The following is a 25,809-nucleotide window of genomic DNA, read 5'->3' as shown; positions in this document are numbered from 1 at the left end:
GTCCAATGAGAGTATGGTAAAAGAAGGAATCTGTTAGCATAACTGGCCCAATCTCTAAATATTCCCTTTAGCTAAAAGTTTAAAGAAGTTTCTGGTCTTTTAAAAAATGTCTAACTGGGGGGCACCCGGATGGCTCAGTGGGTTAAGCTGCCAACTTTCAATTTCTGTTCAGGTCATGATCTCAGGGTCATGGGATTGAGCCCCGCATCAGGCTCTGCATGCTCAATGAGGAGTTGGGAGCCTGCTTGAGATTCCCTCCCTCTCCTTCTGCTCTTCCCCTGGTTGTATGCTCTCTCTCTACAATAAATAAATAAATCTTTAAAGAAAAATATCTAATTAGCATTGTGAAACTGTGTGGCTTTTATGATACCAATACTTTGAAAGGTTTAAGACTACTTTACAGCCTAGAATGAGGTCATTTTTTAAAAATGTGTGATAAAAATGTGTTTTCATTAATTTTTGAATGCAATATACGTCTATATGTTTATTCATTAAATCAAAGTTGTTCACTTTGCTCTTCAGAAATTCCATATCTTCAGTGACATTTTGGGGGGAGGAGGCCAGCTTTCCTACCAGTTACTGATAAAGACGGGTTAAAAATATCTCTGTAATGGATTTGTCAATTCTCCTGTCAATTTTTGTTCTATATATTTTGAAGCTACATTGTTAAATATATAAGAGTTTATTACTATTTTTCCTGGTGAATTAACTTTTTATTGTTATATAATTTTCTTTCCTATTTCTAGTAATATATTTTCTTAACATGCTATCTTTTATTTAACTAAATGTAGTCACATGAATTTTCTTTGGTTAATATTTGCCAGGTGTATCTTTTTCCAACATTCTACTTTTAAGATGTGTGTATCCTTGTTTTAGCATGAAGCTATGTTTCTAAAAATTTAGTCTTATATTATTTTTCTTTTAATTGGAAAGTTAAGTCCATGTGCATATCTAGTGATTACTGAGAGACCTGGATTTATTGCTACCATATCCTTATGTACCTTTTATTTGTCCAAATTTTTGTTTCAGGGTTTATTGCATATGTGATATTTATTTTACTTTACTTTACTTACTTTTACTTTACTTTTTACTTTTTTTTTTTCCCCTCCCTTTCCCCTTTCCTATTCCTTCTGCCTACTTGTTTGGAAACTGCACATTCTATTTTGTGAGTTTTATCAAGGACCATTTCTCTATCAGAACAACTATGATGAATATGCTCATGTGGTTTCTAATGTAAGAATGACCTGTAGTGGTGGAGAAACTGGTTCAAGGTATTGTCTTACTGTAGTGACATATTTTTACTTACTTTGGTGCTATCTGGGTTACTTTAGCTTGATTAAATGAATTGTGGAATCTTTCATAGTTTTCAATATTTTACAATCGTTCACAGAGCTCTTAAGAGGAAATAAAGTTAGTTAAATAAATTAAGGTACTAGTTAAAAGTAGTAAAGAAATATTTTATTCAGCACTACTGCAATAGGGGAGAGAAGCTTCAGTAAAACTGAACTCAACTCCCAGTACAGCAAAGACAGCAAGGGATTTACAGTAACAGATTAAGGGATCAATGGATTGAAAATTACCGAAAGGAGACAGCGAAATTGGAGGATTCTTGCAAACCTGTCTCAATAGGATTCTTGCTAAAGGCAGGCCAAAGATGCAGACATCAAGAGGAGGGGAAAAGGAAACTGATCAGATACCAAGAATGAGGTTTCTGGGGCACCTGGGTGGCTCAGTGGGTTAAGCCTCTGCCTTCGGCTCAGGTCATGATCTCGGGGTCCTGGGATCGAGCCCCACATCGGGCTCTCTGCTCTGCGGGGAGCCTGCTTCCTCCTCTCTCTCTGCCTGCCTCTCTGCCTATTCATGATCTCTGTCTATCAAGTGAATAAATAATAAAAATCTTTTTTAAAAATTGTTAAAAAAAAAAAAATGAGGTTTCTACCTAAACTGACTTAGCAGGACCCTTGCTAAAACTAGGGCTCTGCAGGCTAGGATTGGGCCCAATGTGGCCGAGTAGAAAGAGGACTCAGAGGAATCTGATTTGGTGACGTCTCTGTCACAGCAATAGAAAGAGGCAGAGAAAATTAGCATTTATCTTGATAAAGCCAAGTATCATAGTCTATGCTACCATACTGATAGGTCCCAAATGTCATGTTATTTCTCCAAGTTCCGGCGACAGATCCAGCTGAAACAACTCTGGCCACACGTTTAATTAGACTTTTTCGCGGCATTCTACACTGTGCCTAGCTAGCGCCTAGCTAGCGGGGGGGGGGGGGGGGGTGGGGGGGGTGGAAGGAGGTAGCGGAGTACAGTAATCACCACTCACTGGGGGCCCACTACGTATACGGTACGTTACTACCTTCTTCCGACAACTTTGCAGGTGACTCGTCATTTCACAAGAGTAAAACGAGGCTAGTTAAAAGCTCTCTACCCCTTCACCCCTTCGCATGGGTTAAGCATCGACAGGCTCTAACGAGGAGGGGCTTCTTTGGGGCAACCCGGCCCCTCCCAGCTTCCCAAGACAAAACCCCACTAATGCGAGGGAGCCGTGCTGGAAACTCCCACTGTCCTAAGGCGGGGATCGCCCCCGCCCTCCCGCTCGTGCCTGCGCAGTGACTCCCGCGCCGCGCAGCGCCCCTGGAGCCTTGTGGGAAATGTAGTCCGTCGCCCGGGGCGAACGCGCTGGGCAGGGCTGCGTCCGCACCGGTTGCTCCCGCTCCTGCTGGGAGAGGGTGAGCGTGGGGCCGGGGTGAGACGCACCGTATGGGACTGGCGCCAGGCGGAGGCCCACGCAGGAGAAGGCCCGGACGGCTGAGCGAGGCCCCTGAGGGGCGTGGCCGGCGGTGGATGGTCTGGGGGCCGCGTCCTCTGTCTCCGCGCGGCTCCGGGCCGCTCGCTCCAGGTGCGCCCTCTCTCGCCCCGGGAACCCGGCTGGGTGGGAACACCGAGAGACGAGGGCCGTCACCTGTCGGGAGCGGTGAGGGCGGGGGACCTGGTGCGGCGGTCCCGGGCCCGAGGGCTCTGGGAGTCACTCAGACCCTGGGCTTCTCCCCGCCGCGGGCTTTCCCCGGGCCCCACTTCAGAAGTCTCGGGGGATGCTGCACTTGGTGCGCGGTCTTGGGGCTCCAGCACCTGCCCTTTGTGTCCGCCTCATCTCGCGGACGCGCCATCTGCGGTCTCTGATTCCGAGAGGCGCTGGCGTGTACCCGCCTTGACCCACTTAAGAATGGGAAGGCCGACCCCCGTGCAGGTTTCTATTTCAGGGAATCCTTTTATTTTTTTAAAGCCATTTTTTTTTCTCCGTCACCCCCAGCTCCCCAAAAAGGATAAGTTCACTATAGGAAAACTAGAAAATTCACAGGAGCATTTCAAGTAAAAAATTATTTGAAAACTGTCAAAATCTGCATGTCGGCATATAAACATAGAAAGGCTTTGTTTCTACACAAAGATGTGGACATTAGTGTCCTCTCCATTTAAATTTAAAACCGAGCTTTGACATACATTTGGAAGGGGTTTAAAGTGCACAAATATTGAGCTCCATGATTTTTTACAAATGTTTTTATCTGTGTAAGTACCACTCGAATCAGGTAGAGAATAAACTTTTTTTAAAAAATTAATATTTTGAAAACATACAGTTATATCAATTTTTAAAAACAAGTGTCATTTTAAAGAGCGTGAAAAAAAAGTGTGTCATATTCAATCCTTCCTTTAGGCTTTTACATAATTTCTCAGGTTTTTTTCCCCCTCATGTTATAAACCATACAGGCCATCCAGCTACCCACATCTTTGCATTTCTTATTCTATAAATCTCTTCATATGAAAATTTCTGGATCATACTGTAAGACTTTTGATACCCTCCCACCTTACTCTTTCCAGAACAGTAGTAGTTTGTAAGCATTTGCAAGATAAGGATGTCTGATGGACCCACTCCAAGTCTGTTCTCCAACTTTCTGAGAGGTGCAGGCAATAGGGTTGTTTAAATGTGTGTTTTGAACACTAATGAATATTTTATGAAATGTTGAGTTTTGTTTTTAAATTCTGTATCTGATACAGTGTTTTCTTACTAGGTAGAAATGTTACATTTTCTCATGGTTAGGCATGAAAACCATCCCTTCATGTTTGGGTCTTTGGCATCATTGTTAGGGGGCCGTCTATCCCATTATCACAAAAATGTTCATCTGCAGTTTCTTCTAGTACTTGAATTTGATTTAATGTGCAAATTTTTATTCTTTTCCAAATGGTAAGCCCTTGTTCCAAGTTACTAATTCATTCTTTTTTCACTGATGAGAGAAGTTACTTTTTCATATCCTGAATTCTTACATACAAAATGTTCTCTGAATTGTTTGTGTTGGCAGGATTTTAATTTGTTCTACTGATCCTTTTCTCTGCTAGACTATAATCCATGACGGCATGGAGAGAACTTGTTTATCTGTTTTGTTTATGGCTGTATTTATCCTTTCCCCTAGGAATCTTGCCTGGTACACAGTAGGTGGTCAACATTGTATCTGGCGCACGAATGACTCAGCCTGTTCCATCACAGTGTGTTCTAGGTATTACAGCTATCTGATACCTGATGGGCAGGTTCTCCCTCACCAGTCTTCCTTTTCAAATGTTTACTGGCTGTCCTTAAAGGACGCACTTAACTTTAAAAAAGATCTTTTCCATAATTATCCTTAAAATACCATTACTTAAGGACAACTTGGTTAGGAATGTGCGAAGTGTATAAATTAATTTCAAAGAAGTGACAACTTAGATATTGTGACAGCCTATCCAGGAATATGGTATGTTTCTCTGTTCATCCTTTATATATCTAAATAAGCTTAGCAAAATAAACTTCATGAGTAAAAAATATCATTTCCCTCAAGAAGGTACCATACATTTCTTATTTGGTTAATCTGTAGGTATTTTGTTTGTTGTTCTTGCAGACGTCTCATTTCTCATGGCTTCCTTTCCTTCCCTCAGCTCTGCTTCCTCTGGATCCTGCCCATCCCCTAGAAGGACAGCACAGGAAGGAAAGAGAAGGCGATGGCTATTGGGCCTCTGCCCCTGGCAGCTAAGGTGAGTGCATGTCTCTCTCTAAACCCTCTCCCTTACTCCTTAGCACTTATACCTGTACTATATGTGGGCTTCACTGCAGAGGATGGGGCTACTGCGATCTCAGAATGTTGGATATTTCCCATAAAGCCCCCCTTAGTGTACTTCAGCTCTGTCCTCAGCAGCCTATTTCCTTATTCAGCTGGAAGCCCTGGCCTACTGAGCTTTTGGTGCCATTCAAGCATCATTGAAGGAACAAAAATCATATGAAAGATGGTCTGGGTGCTTATCAGGTTTATGGACTCTCAGGGAACATAAGAGAGGTCATCTCTCTCAAATAAACAAATAAATATATAAAATCTTAAAAAAAAAAAAAAGAAAGAAAATGGAATTTGCTAGTTTTACTAGAACCTGGAGTTGTTGCTGCTCTGGAAAAAGAAGATATCAGGGGGACTTGGCCCCAGGAGACCCTAAGTTTTGTTTTGTTTCTTACAGTTAGGCTTACTTAACTTTGTTTCCTATCCCGCGGGACTCACGGTGTTTTTCTCTATTCATTAGAGAATACAATATACATACATTAATATATATACGCTAATACATTATTCATGTATTAGCGTTCTCTCAGATATGTCACTTGTTTATTTATCAAAAGAACAAGTTTAAAAAAGGCTTCAAGAAGACAAGTACTAACTGTTGTGATTTATGTTTGTCCTACTCTCTCTCCTTAGTATTATCAAGCTCAGTTATAAAAGGCATCATAACTCACAAAAATAGGCAGAAGAAAGAGGGAGTTTCCAGAAAAGAAGGTTTAAAGGGGGAGCATTCAGAAGGTTTTGGTTGATGAAGGTTGTGATTGTCTGTCAGGAGCCTTTATTTTATTTCGTTAAAATAGTGTTAATTAAGTTTTTAAATCAGCTTTTTTTCCCCCAGGTGTAATTTTATTTTTTTAAAGATTTTATTTATTTATTTGACAGACAGAGATCACAAGTAGACAGACAGGCGGCAGAGAGAGAGAGAGAGGAGGAAGCAGGCTCCCTGCTAAACAGAGAGCCCGATGTGGGGCTCGATCCCAGGACCCTGGAATCATGACCGGAGCCGAAGGCAGAGGCTTTAACCCACTGAGTCACCCAGGCACCCCCAGGTGTAATTTTACATAAGATAACCCATTTTAAGCATATTACTCATTGAGTTTTGAGAAATTTATGCACCAACATAGTCATTACCCCAGTCAAGTTACATTAACAGTTTCCTCACCCCAGAAAATGTTGTCACCCGTTCCAGTCCACATCCCCTGCCTCAGGCAATCACTGGTTTGATTTCTGAATACTTCAGTATGTATTTCCTAAAAACAAGCTCTCATTTTACATCACCAAAATATAATTACCAAATGAGGATACTTATGTGGACACAGTACTGTTAGCTAACCTACAAACCTTACACATATTTTGCCACAAATTGGGTCTTTATCTGGTCCAGGACCTAATCCAGATCACAGCTGGCATTCAGCTGTCACATCTCCTTAGCCTCCCTTCACCTGGAACAGCTCCTCAGTCTTTGTCTTGGATGACCTTGACACTTGGACCTGGGATGTATCAGTGAAGCACTGGAGCTGTTCTCCTTTTTCCATCTTTCCTTTTTAGGCTGGTCATGGGACTATGAATCGCCCAAATAGGACTTGTATTTGCCTTTAAACTACATCTTCTTTTTATGAATATACATACTAGGTGTGTAGTTATAAAAAATTTTTTAAGACTATAATATATAGTTGCAGGTCTCAAACTGTCAAAAATAAGCACAGGCACAGATTCTTCTGGCCTTTTAAATACCTGTTTACATGCTTGCCTAGTTTTATACTGGGTGGTTTATATATAAAAGAAGGCTTTTATGCTGTGTGGACATTAATCCTTTGCCATAAATCATTATTATTTATTCCCTGTCATTTCTCTTAAATCTGTTTATAACACCTTCTGCTATGAGCAAGTTTTGGAGTTTTATGCAGTTAACTTTCCTTTTCCCTTTGTTTGGCTTTGGAATCGTGGTATGAAAGGCTTTCTGTACCCTAAGAGTATATAAACATTTTTCTACGTTTTCTATTAATTTTATTCTTTTAAACTGACATCCTTGAGCTATCTGGAATTTATCATATATTAACATGAGGTTGGACTCTAACTTCATTTAACAATGTGGTGTAGTATTTTGTCATCCATCTATTCACTCAACAGGGACTGAACACCTGCCTACCACGTGTTAGGCAGTATTCTAGACACTGGGAAAATGGTGGTGAGTGAGACAGGCTCGGTCCTTTTCTCCTAGGTCCTGTCTTACAGAAAGGGGAGGCAGCAGAGAAGAAATAATTACTGAGGACATTGTTAGGTGCTGTGAAGGCCACATAGCAGGGCGGCATGGTGGTGTGTGATGTCTATTTTAGCTGGGCAGAGCCAGAGTGGCACTCTGGAAGAAATGGCATTCCAACTGATGTAATCTGAGTAATTTGCTTCTTTCCATAGATTGGAAATGCTACCTTTAATATATGCTATGTTTATATATACATTACGTAAGTTTTTCTGGGTTCCGTTCAATTGCTCTATCTCTGCTATAGTACCACACTATTTTATTTGTTGTTTTAGAATTCATTTTGTTATTTCATGAAACAAATTCTCCCTTGGTTTTTTCCCCAAAATTTTGCATTACAGTACTGTTCTTTTATAGTTACCCTTATAGTCAAATTTTATTACTTTTTATCAAGTTTTAACAGTAACAGTTAAAAAGTATGCAATTCTGATTTGAATTCCATTAAATCTATATCAATTTGAGGAAGACTGCCATCTCTTAAAATGTTCATTCTTCCTATTAAAAAACTACCCTTCATTTTATTCAGATCATTCATAATGGCTTTTGTTAAGTTTGATCACAAGGATCTTGCCTATCCCTGTTAAGTGTTAAGTGTATTCTGAGGTGTTTTGGTTTTTTGTTGCTATTGTGACTGTGATTTAAACATGATTGAGATTTTAAAAAAACAACAACAACAACAAAAACTGGATTGCTGGGGCACCTGGGTGATTCAGTCAGTTAAGCATCTGACTCTTGGTTTTGGCTCAGGTCATGATCTCAAGGTCCTAGGATCGAGCCCCATGTTGGGCTCTGTGGCTCAGCAGGGAGTCTGCTTGAGATTCTCTCCCTCTGCCTGTGTACCCCCACCCCAACTCACAAGCTCATGCATGCATTCTCTCTCAATAAATAAATCTTTAAAAAATAAAATAAAAATTGGATTGCTAAGAATTATATCTGAAGAAAGACACTGTGTTGCTGTGGTGCCTCAAACTTCATCACAGTCATACCTTCTTTATAAATTATGCTTTGATCACTTAAAATATCCCCACTTATTCCATTTCGTTCTCAGTCTTTCAAAGGATAACAATATCAAAAAGCCTGCGTCTTTAGGTTTAGGAAAACCTTTGCACAAAAGAGACAAACCCCTGAAACTGTTTATTTCAAACACCATGAGTTAACCTGTGCTTTTAATGTAGCGCTGGGGAGAAAAGACCATACTAAGTGGTAAGGCGAAAGGGAAAAACCTCTACAGGGATTAACAACAAACACGTTTTGTGAACAATATCATTAAGTTTTGGTCTTTAGGAGCCCTTCTATATAACTCAGGGGTCCACAGGATGTTTTATAATAGAGACAAGCTCTGGGACAGTAAGCTCTGGGAGCTCCGCACTGAAGCTGATGAGAATCCAGGAAGTGGGAAATACTGGCATTTAGCCCACAGGAGTCTGAATCTGGGCTTTTAATTTTGCCCAGTATATTCAGCTAACAAGGCAATTTATTGGGGAAAAAAAAGTGGCTTAATTTTTGGAAAGAGAATATCTTATTTCTGTTACCTTTTTTCCTGTTCCCACATACATTCTATCTTATCTGATATTCATGTTCTCCTCCTAGTTTCTTTTTTTACTCCTGTTTTTTTATTTACACTGGCCTGCTGTATCTTGTCTCTACCCTGCCACCCCTCAACCCACACACATACGTGCTTTTTAACTTTCTGATACGTGATTTAGGTATATCTCTTGTATGTGCTAGACTTGAAACCAATTTTAGAGTTTTTGTCTGTTAATAGAGAAAGTCAACTCATTCACATATGTTGTTACATAAGTATCACGTCTTTTTTCTGATTATTTAATGATCTATGTTTATTATGCTTTCTTGTTTCCTTTCTTTATATTTGTTAAACTGATGATTTTTCTTGGTTCCTTTTTTTCTTTTCATAAAATGGAAATTCAGCCACATAATTATGTCCACATTTTTTGACAATATTTGTGATTTTTAACATTATGTTGATATAGCGATTAAATAAATATTAGGAGGAAATAATGAGGTAGAAAGAGAATGAACTCTGCCTCAGTGCTGACACTTTTCCTAGAAGTTCACAGCAAGCAGGATGTAAAGTACACATATTTCTTAGGCGTGGGCTTCGTCCCATCTCTGGTATCCAGGCCTTTTCTCTCCACTACTTCTCTCCCCTTTGCACACTTACATAGCACAGCACTCTTTGTCCTTAAATGAAATCCTCCTCAGTGGCTTTATCCCCATTTCCTTGTCCTTACTTCTTTCCATATCCACTGCCCCTCCCATATCCCTCCCCTCCCACACACACTCACTCTCTCTCTCTCTCTCTCTCTCCCTCCCTCTCTCACTTGCTCTGATGAGGGTTGGCCTTTTCCTCTAACAACACGAGGAGACAGATTACCTTGGGTTTGAGTCCCAGCTGTGTGATCGTGGAGAAATTATTTAGCCATTCTGATCCTCAGATTCTTCATCTATAAAATGATGACTTTAGTGCTAGCAATCTAGCAGGTTGTCATATGGGTTAATGGGATGAGGTGTGTGACTCTCCTATTAGTGCAAAACTCAGTACAACAGTGAGTACCCAATTAGTGCTCCCTCCTTGTACCAGGCTTCTTCAAGAAACAGAACCCATAAGCTGAAGAGTCCCCACGATCTACCCTCTGCAATCTGGAGGCCAGGAAAGCCAGTGTGTAGCGCTACTCCAAACCCAGAGGCCTGAGATCTGGGACTAAGGGTGTATGTAAGTCCTGGTATGAAAGCTCAAGAGCTAAGAGCTCAAGAGCTAAGAGTACTGTCTAAGGGCTGTTGCAACTCAAGCAAAGCCAGCAAATTTGTCTTTCCTCAGCCTTTTTATTCTCTTTGGGCCTCAATGGATTGGATGATGACCTCCCACATTGCTGCAGGCTGATCTTTACTCGGTCTTCTGACTCACTGGGAGCACCCTCACAGGAACACCTAGAAGTAATAACACTTTACTATCCATTTGGGCATACCTTAGCCCAGTCAAGCTGACACATAAAATTAACTGTCACACTCATTAAACAGATACTGAATGTTTATTGTGTTTTACTTCCTAATCCAAGGGCTACACAACAGGGCTGAAATGGGCTTAGAAATTTGAAATGCCACTTTCAGGTCAAGCTGGGTGTGTTCTTGGACTTCTCAACCATATTCTGCAGGTACCATGTTTGTACATGCTCTCTCTCCTTTAACTGGGATTCTGCCTATATTGTAAAGCCTGAAATTCCATGTGCTGCCTGGACATCGCTGAGCCTCATGGGGCTCCAAAGACCTGGCTATGAGATCCCCTGGGTCTTCCTGCCCCAGCCCAGCAGGGAAAGCACCCTACCTTGCTAACTGCCCTATCAGCCAGACCGTTGAACCCCTCCCAGTCCTCAACCTTAATAGGTTTTGCCTCGCTACCAGCCCATGAAATTGTTCAAACAAGCCGACTGCATCTTCCTACGGTAACCAAGGTTCACCTTGCTCTCCTGTCACTAAAAAGCCTGCCTCCCACAGCCCCTGCTGGTTCACAAGTACACTGCCTGAGTGGCCCTGCATGGGGAGGTAGTTCTTCCTTCCCCAGGCTATGAGAACATGTGGCTGGTAAATTGCTGTCAGCCTCTTCTGCCTGGTGCTGGCTGTCATGTGTTCAGTCATCTTGTGCTCTGTAAGGTGCGGGATCCCTCCTTCACCAACAGGGTAAATGGGAGGCCATTAGAACACTACCTGCTCTTTGCCAGTGGTAATCTAGGGCAGCCTTCAGTACCTTTCCCTATTACTCTCTTATACCTCCTCTTCCCATCCTTACAAGTCAAAGCACATTCTTTTTATTTACTCATTTTATTTAACTATTTGAGAGAGTGCATATGATGGGGTGAGGGGAGAGGGAGAGAGAAATTCTTAAGCAGGCTCCATGCCCAACATGGGGCTCGATCCCAGGACCCTGAGATAACAACCTGAGCCAAAATCAAGAGTCGGATGTTTAACCGACTGAGCCATCCTGGCACCCCAAAGCACTTTATTTTTTTTTTTTTTCCAAAGCACTTTATATTACATTTTTCTCTGGTTATTTCATGATAATGTACATTTTTTGTTTAGTTTCTTTTGGCAGATAAGACATTTTTCTCACACAGATCTCTATCCTGTTCCTTCTAACACTGATTTTTCCCCCCCACTTCCCTCAGGGGGTTTTATTAGCATAATCCTCTGAGCAGGAATTTATAGTTTCAGGAGTCAGTGACCATTAGGGATGTGTCTGTGGATTGCACTTGGGAGGAGTGGATTTATCTGGATTCTGCTCAGAGGAACTTGTACGGGACAGTGATGCTACAGAACTACAGTGACTTGATTTCACTGGGTAAGACCTCTTGGTTCTAATTCAAAACCTCCCTACTGACATTTTTCCCCACCTACTGCCACCTTGTACAACCACGGAAATTCAGGAATTTGCACTTGCAATTCTCATTGATAGGTCATTGTTTTAGGATGGTTGCTTGGTGTCCTCTCTGGACATGGAATGGAAGATGGAATCTTCAGAAGGGCTGATGGGGAAGGGACAAAGACAGGTACTAGGAGTGGTTATTATACTCAGTTCAGAAGCCAAATTTAGTGTCTCTCCCCCAGAGCAGGGCATCAGCTTTCCAAACCAAATGTGATTTCTCAGCTGGAACTCGCAGAACTGAGCTGGATGACAAATGGACTTACAGCGTGCCTCTCTCCAGGTACACATCAGGCTGCAGGGACCCATTACATGAGTGTGTACCCACGGAAATCCCCACGGAGCTCCCTCGGTCTCCTGGAGTGACTGCAACCCTGCCTGCCGTTTATTCCCTCAAAGGTCTCTGCATTACTCATGTCACTCATCCTTCATCCGTCTCGCAAAACCCCTCACCATGGCGGGAAGTAAGAGTGTAGGAGGATCAAATGAGTACTACATTTGTAGCACTTATTTATTGCTGTGAACATCTGTAAATGTACCAATTATTATTGCTTTTTGTCTTCATCTATAGTTTGAATCCCTGTCTGTCTTCTTCCACTTTATATTCTCTTTCCTCTGTTTCATGAGTCTTTCTTCTCAGCCATAATCTGTATCCATGGCTTCATTCATTTAAATGTTTGTCAGCTGTCTTAAAGGAAACTGAGGTTTTTCTCCCTGAGTTGCAAACTTGTATATGTGTTTTAGTCTTCATTTGAAAACAAATGAAGATGACGTTAGCTTTTCTATTTTCACTAGTAACCTCACGTTCTATACATTCCCTTTCTCATTCCTCAGGTGTCAATCTGGATTCCATTCTCCTCTAAACATTTAATGTCTTTTTTAGTCTTTGTTAACTGGTTTCTAATCCCCCTCACAAATGAAATTTCTGTTAAAGGTTATCACTGACTTTCTTCTGGAAAAAAACAAAAAACCATTTTCTTCTAGAAAAAAAAAACAACCTTTTTTTCTCTACTCAATATGAAAGCATTTCTTCTTGTACATTTTTTTAAATTAAAGGGATAGGCACATATTTTTTAAATCTCTGAATAGTATATGGCTACCTAAGTATAAAGCAATAAAAGAAATCAGTAAAAGAACATATTGATAGGAAAAAAAAAAACAAAGAATCTTATGAATGCCAGTTTCCAGTAAGCTTTCTAAAGAATAAGATTTGGGGCACATGGGTGGCTCAGTGGGTTGAGCCTCTGCCTTCGGCTCAGGTCATCTCAGGGTCCTGGGATCAAGCCCCGCATCTGGCTCTCTGCTCAGCAGGAAGCCTCCTTCCCCTTCTCTCTGTGCCTGCCTCTCCGCCTACTTGTGATCTCTCTCTCTCTGTCAAAGAAATAAATAAAATCTTAAAAAAAAAAAAATAAAGAATAGGATTTTACAAGAATCACTGGGTCAAAAGATGTATTTTTTATGACTCCTGCTACACATTGCACAACTTTGGATATTTTATGCCTTTTAATGCTAATTTATTAGATATAAAATGATCCCTGAAGGTAGCTTTAATTGCCTTTACTATAGATTCTGTGGTTTGATTACTACTGCTATTTGTATTTAATCTTATGTAAATAATCTTTTTATTCAACAAACATTTTGTGAGCACTAGGCCTTGTTTCTAGCACTGTGGCTATAGCACTAAACAAGACAGGCAGCTTCACCATGCAGCTTATAGTCTACTGGGGGAGACAATAAATTAATAAAGAAAGCAAGCATGGAAGGAGAAGGGAAAGGGAAGGAAGGGAATGAATAGCATAGAGTCCTAGTGCTATGTGGAAAAAGCAAGCAGCATAAGGGAACTAGATCAGTTAACAGAAGCTTTATTTAAGAAGGAGTGATCAGAGAGGGCCTCTCTTTGAAGCTGTATGTTGAACAGGTAACTCACAAAGGGATGGGCCATGTAGGAAACCATTCTGAGTCCAGGGAGCAGCAGGTGCATCCTACATGGCCTTGTTTGATGGGAAGAATGCCAGGAGATGTAAAGATTTCCTTAAAGTTAGTCTTTGAGTCCTTTTCTGGAAAAAAAAAAAAAAAAAAAGGTTTCTATTATATCTTCAAATTTCTATGAGCCACTTCTCATCCTGAGTGTTCCTTCTTTCTTAACAGCAATATTTTTAATGCATGCATTTATTTGTCTGTATGAGAATATTTAAGTTGCTTTTTGTTGTTGTTTTCTGTTTGCTTCATTTTTTGGTATATGTTTGCAGCATTTTTTCCCTTGTTCTCCAGATTACTTTAGTAGGTTTATATATGCCTTTTTCATTATCCCACTGTCATTTTTATTGGATTTCTGGAGGCAGCAGAGGCAAACGCATGTATTCTTGATCCTGGGTTTTCCTCTCTCTTCTTTACTGTTCAGGCTGCTCTGTTGGGCTAAATCTAAAGACTCTTCATTTGTTTATGCTTGCATTTCACATTATATTTTGCCTTGTCTCTCTGAATGTCTGTCTAGCCACTAGTATGCAGGCTCACTGAATTGTCATGATTGAGCTAACTTTGCTTTATATCCCCTGCCTGGCATGTTGCCTGCCAGAGTAGGTATTTAATATATGTTTGTTAAGTGAATATTGAATGACATCAAGTAGAATTTTTAGAAATTAGGTGAAAATACAGGTTTGAAAGTTACAATCCTATCTGTGACTTGGTATCATGAGTATTATTAATTATCAGGATGAGGGAATGAGAAAGGCAAAGCAGCAAGGATGGGACCCTAAAGGAAAGTAAGATTGATTTGGGGCCAAAAATGCCCCAGTGAAGGGGATGGAAAGAGTCATCAAAGGAGGAGAGAATGTAGGGAAAGCCAAGGGAAGAGAGAAGTGGGAGAGTAAACATGCCAACCAAGAACTGGAGGGTGCTGTTGGCCTTAGCCAGAAGGACGCTAAGGATGTGGCGTGGGGAAGGGCACTCTTGTTGCAGAGGGAAATGGGCTGTGGGTAGATGAGTAAAGAAGCAAACAAGTAAAGACATTACAGACTAGTTGTTTCAACAGGGTTCACTTCAGAGGGCAAGGAAAAAAGGGCAAGAGCTGAGACAAGATGGAGGTCGGGTACCTCTGGTTTGTTTACCAGTGAAACGACTCAAGCGTATTTACAGGAGCAGAGAGGAGAAACCAAAGCCCCAGAAAAGTGGAGCCAGAGGATGAAGCCCAGAAAATTGGTGGTGTGCTAACTCTGGGTCTTGTTTTTTCCAGGTTTCGATGTTATTGCCAGATAAAGCTACCTTTTAGTCTTCTGTTCAAAACCAAGACAAAAAAGCGTGGAGGACTGAGTGCTGTGCTAGGCTCTTGTCCAGCCATCATGACTCACTCTTTGTAACCATCTAAAGGGGTAGGTACTGCAGCCCCCCCCTCTTAGTAAGAGAGACCGGTTCAGAGAGGGAATGACATGCCGGAAGCTGAACACGGGTTTCTGGTTTTGTTTTGTTTTTGCCTTCAAGTTTAATGCTAATTCTGAAACAAAAAAGTTGTGACTTTCTTTCCCTGCCTTGCTGTGACAAATAGAACCTTAATGTCCTGGCCCAATTTTTCTTTTAGATGATTGTTTTCTTTCTTACTTTTTTTTAGAGAAAGAGAGTGAGTTTGGTGGGGAGGTGGGAAGGTGCAGAGGGAGAGAGAAAGAATCCATGCTCGGCACAGAGCCTGACATGGTGCTCAATCCCACGACCCTGAGATCATGACCTGAGCCCAAATCAACAGTCAGATGGTCAACCAACTGAGCCACCCAGGCACCCCAGTTAATTGTTTTCTTTTTCTGTACGAAGGTTTTCATGTGTATAGGCCTTGAATTAGATATTGCCTATATTTGATAAAAGCTAAGTAGAAAATGTGCAGATAGAAGTTCTGTTAGAGACAGCATTATTACTAGTAAACTTGTTAATGTTGAGACAAAGATGGGAATTATTAGCAATGTGGAAAGCAGTGAGGTTTTAGCCTCTAATCAGTGGTCATTAGACTTAAATCAGTTGGTGAAGTACAGTCATGAAGGAAACAAACAAGAACATGTGCAAAGTATTAAAATCTATTACCAAAGATCATGTCTATGAAATAAGATACAGTTAGGGATCCTGTAACATTTTAAGCCCTCCAGGAAGCCACCCTTTACTACCCCTAAAAGAAACCTATTATTTGTGTTTTATATATGACTTTGTATCATTCTCAGAAATGTACTGGGTGACAGTGTGTGTGTGTGTGTGTGTGTGTGTGTGTGCATGTGTGCATTAACATATATGTACACAAACACACAGAATTTATATACTGTTACAGAGTCCCTATTTACAGAGTCCCTTCTGCTAAGCTGAGCCTCCTTCATGTTTACAGCCCTGTCTTTGCCTCCATCAGTAGGAAAACTAATCTGAAAGACCATAATAAATGTAGAAGTATCCAAAGTGCATTGATCCTTACACAGCGCAAACCCACACCTGCCTTGGGGCCTCTGCACTGGTGGTTCTTTCTGTGTGGGTTGCTCTCCCTGTGATAGTCCTGTGACTCCATCCTTAGCCTCTAAAGTCTTGGCTTTAATATCACCTTTTCATTGTGGTCTTTCCTGAAGACTCTCTGTGAAATTACAAACCATTCCCCTCACCCATCATGCTCCCTGCTTCCATCTTACTGCTTTTATTTTTTTCCGTAAGGCATGCCACTTAAATTTTAAGTATTTTATTTATTTATTATGTTGGTTGCCTTTCTTCCTCTCATGGAAATATAAGTTCCTTAGGGCAGAAATGTGTTTTGTTCATCATTAGCACTCTAATCAGCACCTGGGTCAATAGTGATTCTTGAAGAGATAATTCATGTTCAGAGGGTCAGTCTGGCTGCTAGATGGAGAATGCACTGTACAGTAAGTAGCAAGAGTGTTAAGTAGGAAGTCCAGTCAGGTGAATACTGAAATTATCTGGTGGAGTGGAAGGAGTAACTTACCAACTACACAGAGGATTGAAGAAAGACAAAAAGAAATAAAAACTTGCTGTAGGACGAGTAGGACCTGCTGCCCAAGGGCTGTTCCTGCCCCAGTTCTCTTGGGGCGGGTACAGCGGGTACAGTAGAGGCTCTTGGCCTCCTCTGTGACCAGTGTCAGCCATAAAGACCGAAGGATCTGTGTTCTCCCAGACGCCTCGGTCCTGGGGGCTCTTGTTCGTGTCCTGATGAGTACCAAGATTATATAAATCCTATAACTAGACATTCTAAGACAATAAGGAGAATGAGCTATCACTCCAAAGTCCTGTTTAGGAAAAAAGGAAGAGAGGGCTATATATTTTTTTAACACAAAATAATCATGGTAATGATAACAGCTAACAATCGAATGACCAAGCATATTGCTGTGCATGTTAACAGGTTCCTTGTTTAATGAGACAGCAAAATAGCAAGCATCTGAAACCTCATCCAGTCCTAGAAGAGCTACAGTTTTTGATCCTTAGTGCTCCACTCCCAACCCCTCAACACTTCACTAATTCGGAGTACAGTTACCCTAACAATTTTATGTTTTCCAGGGAGACAGTCATGTGATCTGAGAAAAGTAAAATTTCCTCTCCTCTAAGTTGTCTAATGTGCTGGTCACACTTTGGGAACACTATTAAATAGTAACCATCTGTTCCTTGATTCTGTTGTTAGTGTGAATTCTGGTGTTTTATGTGTATTTGATACGTTGCTTATACTTTTGTTTTTGAATCAGGATCCAACGTTGGATATTATCAAATACTTTTGAAGCATCCCTCATGTCCTACTAATATATTATTATATATGTTATCAATATATTCATATAATTAATATATTATATAATATACATAATATACAATATATAATATGTATAGTGTGTAATATATAATATTAATATAGTATATAATGTTATATCATGTATTATATATATTATGTAATATATTATATTACTATATTAGTAGCATCCTAATAGTGACATTCTGGAACTCCTGGATAAATCCTTTGTTCAAATCAAATATCTAAGCAGTATTTCAGGAATGGCTTCAGAGTACTATAATTACTAAATCTTTCATATTTAAGAATGTGTTTTAGTTTTCTCTACAACATGTATGGAGTACTGGCCATGTGCAATTCTTGAGTCACATAGGTCTTTCCTCAGTCCCTTGAAGACATGGCTTCACTGTCTTTCTGGAGCAATCACTTCAGTCAGTTTAAAAAAAATTGTTGGTAATCCATTTATCTTTTCCTGCAGCAAATCTCCGGAATTAACTTTTAAATTAGATCTCCAAATTCCATGAAGATATATGGAGTCTATTAAGTTTTCTTTAGTACATAGTGATGTTTCAACTTAAAATTACAAGTATTTTCCAAAACTGCAAATATTTTGTTGTTCTCATTTTAAGAAATGTCTTATAGACAAAAGAATATGTAAAATACATGTACTATTTAGCAAAAATCTACATAGAAGAGGCCTTTATAAGTACTAATTTTTTTTCTTACATCAACACTATACACTAGATGCCATTTAACAGCTGAGCAAACAGGAACAAAGACAGGTTAACTTAACCTTCCCAAGGTCACACAGCTAAGTGGAGCCAGGTAGCCTAGTTCCAAAGTATTGTCTTAACCATTATGCCATACTGCTTCTCTTTATAGTTTGTGACGATAAAGATGAACAAATAATAAGGAAAGCAAACACTCAGGCACTAGAACCCAGATTTAGAAACAGAACATTGCTTGTATATTAGAAATGCTTTGTGTGAGCCTTCTATTCATGTCCTCTTACCCAAGACAGAACCATTCTTCTCACATTTGTGATAATTCCCTTTCCTCGCTTTTACTTACAGTACTGCCATCCATAAAGGAATCTCTAAACAATACAGTTAGTTTTAGTCTGTTTTTAAACTCGATCTAAATGGACTCTTACTATATACATTTTTGTGTGTGTGACTTTGCTTAAATTATTTATTCATTCTGATTATTTTACATAGCTTTAGCTAATGTTCTCTGTTGGTTCAGGTTGCTATCACAGAACACCATAGCATCAGACATCTATTCCTCATAGTTCCTTGGAGGCTGGAAGTCTGAGATGAGAGGCCAGCACGGTTGGCTTCCTGGTGAGGGCCCACCTCCTGCTTCATGGACAGCTGCCTTCACACTGCATCTGCACATGACAGAGAGCATAGAGAGGGGAAGCAAGCTCTGTCATGTGCGTCACTTCTTATAAGGGCTTTACCTTCATGACTTAATGACTTCCAAAGGTCCTCCCCCTCCTAAAGTTAGCTCCTTGGGGATTAGGCTTCAACACATGAGTTTTGGGGAGACATAAACATGACATTTTTAACACTCGCTGTTTTCAGTTATTCTGTTGTCATAAATATTTCACAATTTAGTTATCAATTTTATTGCTGGCAACATATGGGTGGTTTCCAGTTTTTTGCTCTTATGTACAATGTTACCTTAAAAATTATGAATTGTGGTGTACCTTTGCAAAGCAGATTCCCTAAGCGTATGTACCTACTAGTGGGTTTACTAAATCACAGTCTTTGTGCCTGTCCTACATTACTAGGTAGTGTTAAACTTTCTCAAACACCTGAACCAAATTACATTTCCACCAGTGGTATGTGAAATTTCCATTACAACACATCTTTCTAAAATCTGAAGCTATCAGTCTGCACTTTTTTTTTCCTCAAGTGGATGTTACTCACTGGAGCTTTAATCTCCCTTCTCCTGGTTACTGTTGAGATTGGGTATCTTTGCTTGTTTACTCACCATGTTTCCTTTTCTTAAGTGCTTATTCAAGTCGTTTGCCCATTTTTCTGGTGGGCTTAGTGTTCCACAGACACTGTTTTCCAGATCTAGGTTCTAGTCCTGTATGGGCCATGTGTTGCAAAGATCTCCTCCCAGTATGTCACTGTTTTTGTTTACTTCCTTTTTGGTACCTTTTGATGACTGGAAGCATTTCATTATTCGTCCAGTATTTATTTTCCTGGTGGTTTTTATGTTTTTTTCCTCATTCTCCTGTTTTTGTTTCAAAATTTTATTTCTTGAACCTCTACGTAGTTTCCAAATTTGTCATTTTCTGTGTATCACTTATCTTGAATGAGGGCAGTTCGGGCTGGAGTTTGCATTTGTCTAACAGTGTGAATGGCTCCTCTTTTGCCCTTTATGTTGCTTACTGGGTAGAGCTTTGGTTGGACAGTTGGATGTAATATAGTGACGGGGCAGGCAGGAAGCAGCCTCCAGTTCATGTGTCGCCTATTGATATCCACACTTGACTGGATAGGTTCTTTCTGGGGTTACCTAGTGGTGTGTGTGTTTTAGAAGTGGAGCCTGCATGGCTTTCCACTTTTTCTCTTTTTTTACATAAGCAGGCCAGGTTGCAAGGAGGTGGTCTAGTTAATGCATACCTCATGCTTCGTAGTAAAGCCTCCTGCCCACAGGCCTTTTTGTTGGTTCAGTATTGATCTTGGCTCTCGTAATTTTGATCAAGCTGACAGCTGATTCTCAGACTGTAGTTTTCTGTCCTCTGCCTCTCATTTCCCCTGGCCGTTTTGTCTAGGATAAGAAGTGGGATCTGAGAAAATAAAGTCTGAGTGGTCGCAAGGTCCCTCCTTCAAGGCCCTATCTGAAGCAGCTCAACAGATCCTGCTTTTGCCTCTTCCTGCCACCAGTTCACATCTCTAATGAATGGGTATTTAGGAAATGGTAGGGCCCTGTAGGTCCCTCTTACTTAAAGAGAATGAGAAACTTACAGCCTGTTGAAAGTTGGTGGTGAGGGGACCCTTTAGAGTGTGTCATCGTCCTGTAAGTTTCAAGTAGGTTGTGATATTTTATATTCCAAACAAGTGTGCTCCTGAAGGGTCGTTTATATGCATTATCTCACTTAATCCTCATCTGATTATTTTTATCTCTATTTTATATCTGTGAAAACTAAAATCCAGAGAAACAACTAGTTAAGAGGGTAAGTTAACAGCCAGGGTTTAAAGCCAAGTGTGTCTGACTCCAGAGCCAACAGTTTTTCACGGTGTCACCCTGCAGTGTTGTACAAAGATTTAGTGTCAGAATTAGAGGCAGCATTGCAGGGGAGAAGAAACTGCTGGTGGGAATACCAGGACTTTCTGATCTGCCTGCCCCGATCCCAGCTTATCTGTATTTCCCCTTCATTCCATCTTCATTATTCAGCCTTGTCCAGAGGTCAGTGATTTCAGTGTCCATCCCTTCTGCATACACAGGCTTACTCTTTTCTCTGCTTACTACCTCCTCTAGTTCTTCTGTTATTTATGAACTGGTTCACTGTTCTGTCCCTCCCTTCTGTTTTTCTTCCTAACTGTAGACATCTCTGAAAGCTCTCACATGTGCCCCACAGTTATTCTCAGTTTCTTTCTCTCATTCCCATCATATATAGTTTTTTTTTCTTCCAGCACAGAAACGAATGTATAGTTGAATTTCTTTTTTTTTTTTTTTTTTTCAGACTGGGAGACAAGACTTGAAACCAGAGAATCAATGACAAAGCCTACCATTCATTACTGAAGATTTCTCCTATGGGGTAATAATGGAAAGAGGTCTCTGGCCTTCTTTAGGGGAAGCCTGGGAACCTGATAATTGGTTAGATGGAAAAGAGAAAAACCAGGACAGACATCTGCACCAAGTGGCCGTTACTCATAAGGAAACCCTCCCTGAGAGGAGGGCATGTGGAGGTCATGAATTTGAAAGATGTTCTAGTCAGAGGTCAATCCTTGATATACAACAAAGTGTTCCTGTGGGACAAAGGCCCCATAATCAAAATTCATGTGGCGAAGACACTAAACAGAATTCTGAATTAATTAAAGCTCAGAGTATGTTTGTAGGAAAGAAAATCTATGAATGTAATGAATGCAGGAAAACCTTCAGCCAGAGCTCATCTCTTCTTAAGCACCAGAGGATTCATACTGGGGAGAAACCCTATAAGTGTAATGTATGCGGGAAGCACTTCATTGAACGCTCCTCCCTTACTGTACATCAAAGAATTCATACTGGAGAGAAACCCTACAAATGTAACGAATGTGGGAAAACCTTCAGCCAGAGCATGAACCTTACTGTTCATCAAAGAACTCATACCGGAGAGAAACCCTATCAGTGTAAAGAGTGTGGAAAAGCTTTCCGTAAGAATTCATCCCTTATTCAACATGAAAGAATTCATACTGGAGAGAAACCATACAAATGTAATGAATGTGGGAAAGCTTTTACCCAAAGCATGAATCTTACAGTTCATCAGAGAACTCACACAGGAGAAAAACCCTATGAGTGCAATGAATGTGGGAAAGCCTTCAGTCAGAGCATGCACCTTATTGTACATCAGAGAAGTCATACTGGAGAAAAACCCTATGAGTGTAGTGAATGCGGAAAAGCCTTTAGTAAAAGCTCAACCCTTACCCTACATCAACGAAATCACACTGGAGAAAAACCCTACAAATGTAACAAATGTGGGAAATCCTTTAGTCAAAGTACATACCTTATAGAACACCAGAGACTTCACTCTGGAGTAAAACCTTTTGAATGTAATCAGTGTGGAAAAGCTTTCAGCAAGAATTCATCTCTTACTCAACATCGGAGAATTCATACTGGAGAGAAACCTTATGAATGTATGGTATGTGGGAAACATTTCACTGGGCGATCTTCCCTTACTGTACATCAGGTTATTCATACTGGAGAGAAACCTTATGAATGCAATGAATGTGGAAAGGCCTTTAGCCAGAGTGCATACCTTATTGAACATCAAAGAATTCATACTGGTGAGAAACCCTATGAATGTGATCAGTGTGGAAAAGCCTTCATTAAGAATTCATCCCTTATAGTGCATCAGAGAACTCATACAGGAGAGAAACCCTACCAGTGTAACGAATGTGGAAAAGCCTTCAGTCGGAGTACAAACCTTACACGACATCAGAGGACTCATACATGAGTTTTTTCATTGAACCCTTCACCAGGATTAACTTTTCAGTGATAATCAGATAAATCATGTAACACAGAAACCTAATAAATGTAATTATTGTAGGAATGTTTTAGGTGAAGTGTAAGTTACTCTATCAGATAATACCACTGCAAAGAAACCATATAGAATAGAGAAATCTTAATTCAGAATGTAAAACATTCCTTTACACCGGAAGCTTTAAATAGCTAATGTTCTAAACAAAGAAGATTCATGAAGATAAGTTCTATTATATGTCATACTGTAGATCTTTGGATATCAGAGACTTCACACTGGAGAGAAAAGGTGAGAATGCTAAACTGGACAGCCCAAAGACCTGGTATGTAGTCCTGATCTGCCACTAACTTGGACAAGTCACCTACTTTCACCAGGTCACAGTGTCCTTATTTGGTAAATGAGAGATTTTGAATTTAGAAGGTCTCCATGATCCCTATTAACTCTAAAATGCTATAAACCTATAAATATAACCAACACTGGGAAATCCTTGATCTTTTACCATGTTATATGTGTTATCTAGATGCTTCTATTCCACCATCTGGTTTCCTTGGATGTTTTGGGTCAAAATTCTCTACCTCAACCAAATCCTATTATTATCCATCCATGTCCCTCCCCCTCCTCCCGTGCTGTTATTTTCTCCCGTAAATCATAGGCTGGTTGCTACTGGGTGATGAAACAATTGTATGGATCATAATGCAGTAGCATGCTACTTTGAGTTCTCAATTAATAGTCATTAAACTACTGTTAAGCAAGCTAATTATTTAGAAAACAGTATAACTTAAATATAGTCTCTAAGTACTTAGGATTCAAACATGTATCTTTGTACCATACTCTGTGTCAAAGTGAGAAGGAAAAAAGGCTAGACACTAATAGACATGAAAATGTGACATAGTAACAAAATCTTTGCAACTCAAAACAATCATAGGTTTATAGATCTCTAGTGATGACATTAGATTTAAATGAAATAAATTTAATTGATTTCATACATACTTATAAAGTGTTAAGTATGTGATAGACATGATTAGAAGATCAAAATGGGTAAGATATATTCTTTGTTTTTTAAAAAGATTTTTTTAATTTATTTGACAAAAAGAGAGATCACAAGTAGGCAGAGAGGCAGGCAGAGAGAGAGGGGGAAGCAGGCTCCCTGCTGAGCAGAGACCCCCCCCCCCCCAGGCTTGATCCCAGGACTCTGGGATCATGACCTGAGCCGAAGGCACAGGCTTCCTGCTGAGCAGAGACCCCCCCCCCCCGGGCTTGATCCCAGGACCCTGGGATCATGACCTGAGCCGAAGGCACAGGCTTAACCCACTGAGCCACCCAGGTGCCCCTATTCTTTGCTTTTTAAGGGCTAAACTAAAAACTGGCCTGGGATGGGAAAGGAAGAATTCAAGCAATAATGAGGCAGAATCTAGATAATGTGGTAATTGATTAAATGTAGGAACTTGAATTTACTTGGGTGGATGGAGTACCATAATTAAGAACACACAAAGTTGACCGATTTTGTGGGGAAATGATAAGTTCAGTCTGGGGGCATTTTAATGAGTCTGTGGGTATCCTAGTGAAGATTCCTGACAGACACTAGAATAACTGACAGGACAATTATGAAGGGTAATCTGAGAGTACTGTCATTGAATGGGGGAGGTAGAGGAAATGGAACCAGTAGGAGCTGACAGGAAACAGCAACCAAAAGGAAAATGAAAAACGGAAGGAAAAATTAGAAGATGGTAGCACAAAAGTAAAAGAATTTCACCTAAGGTAAGAATAGTTAATACTTTCATATGCCATGGAGGGTTAAAGTGAGATAAAAATTTAAAATGGCCTTTGGTTTTGGTTACTGAAAGCCTTTGCTAAATATTAGTAGGTTGAAGAATGAGTGAAAGGACTCATTAGCTTGCCTGAGAAAGGAGACACTGAGAAAGATAACTAGAGGGAGACTGGCATTGAGAGCGTGTGTATCTATCAGAAGAGCTTTATGGCTACAAATACTGGAAAGTCCGGTTAACAAGGCTTACAAGCAAGCAGGGATTTTCCCCCCCTCTTACCAAATCTGGAGGTGGGTGGTATCGTTTCAAAGCAAAATTCAATATCCTTAGTTTGATAGCTTATCCATCACGGTCACATGATGGCTGCTCTGCTTCAGGTAAAGTATCCTATTCAAGGCAGGAAGAAGGAGGGTGGGAAGCACCAGCAACATCTGTGCCTTTTATCAAAAGAGACTGTCCCAGAAATTGCTCAGCGGACTTCGGCTTATATCTCACTGACCACAGCTGTGTTACATGGAGGCCAGCAGCAAAGGAGGCTGAGAAAATAAATACTCTTCCAGCCTCTAAAGTGGAGGTAGGCAAAGAAAAGGAGGTTTGAGCAAGGTGTTGATGTGGCCAATAGTCTGGCAAGAGTGTGTTTACCTGACGGCTGAAAAGAAAGATGTGGGAGAGTGGAAGGTACAGCATGGAGGGGACGGGCAGCTCAAAGTGGGAAAATGACTGGGGCAGAGGTAGAAGCTATAGGAACCTTTTTCAAAGGAAGGAAATTTTTCACCAGGAGAGGTGGGAATCAAGAAGTGATGGGTACAGAACACGTTTGTGGGTGGCAATGGAAGAGGCTCTCTATGGAACAGGGTCCCTGGCAGGTCAGTCTCTTTGGGCTGTGTGACCTCTAAGCTCTAACTCTTGGGGGCTGGAACAAAGACGGAGGGAATGAAACAACCTTATCCTCGGAAACTTAGATCTTTAATATTTGTCCCTTACACCTAGTTTCCTCCTCTGCCTTCACAAATTTTTTTCTAGAGGAGGCAGAGATAAGAGATGGATAGAAAGTAGATGAAAATGAAAAAGACAACAGCAAAATAAAGGGTGAGAAGGAAGGCACAGGACAAGGAGAAGAGGAAATATGAAACCTACTTAAGCCTAAGATAATGCAATAACTCAAAAATTTGGGGTCATGATCTCAGGGTCCTAGGATCGAGCCCCGCATCAGGCTCTCTGCTCAGCAGGGAGCCTGCTTCCCCCATTCTCTCTGCCTGCCTCTCTGCCTACTTGTGATCTTTCT

General features: G+C 40.5%; 1 long non-coding RNA gene across 1 annotated transcript; it reads left to right on the top strand.

Moving 5' to 3' along the window:
• Window positions 1–2,660: 2,660 nt before the first annotated feature.
• LOC308342973 lies at window positions 2,661–23,248 on the top strand. Its single transcript, XR_013966832.1, has 4 exons — window positions 2,661–2,899; window positions 4,960–5,055; window positions 15,051–15,186; window positions 21,265–23,248. It is a non-coding gene; the product is annotated as an uncharacterized lncRNA (long non-coding RNA).
• The last annotated feature ends 2,561 nt before the right edge of the window (window positions 23,249–25,809 follow it).

This window comes from Martes martes (assembly GCF_963455335.1).
Source record: "Martes martes genome assembly, chromosome: 5".
Lineage (NCBI taxonomy): Eukaryota > Metazoa > Chordata > Mammalia > Carnivora > Mustelidae > Martes > Martes martes.
The sequence above is the reverse complement of the archived record's forward strand: the minus strand, read 5'-3'. Positions and strand labels throughout refer to the sequence as shown.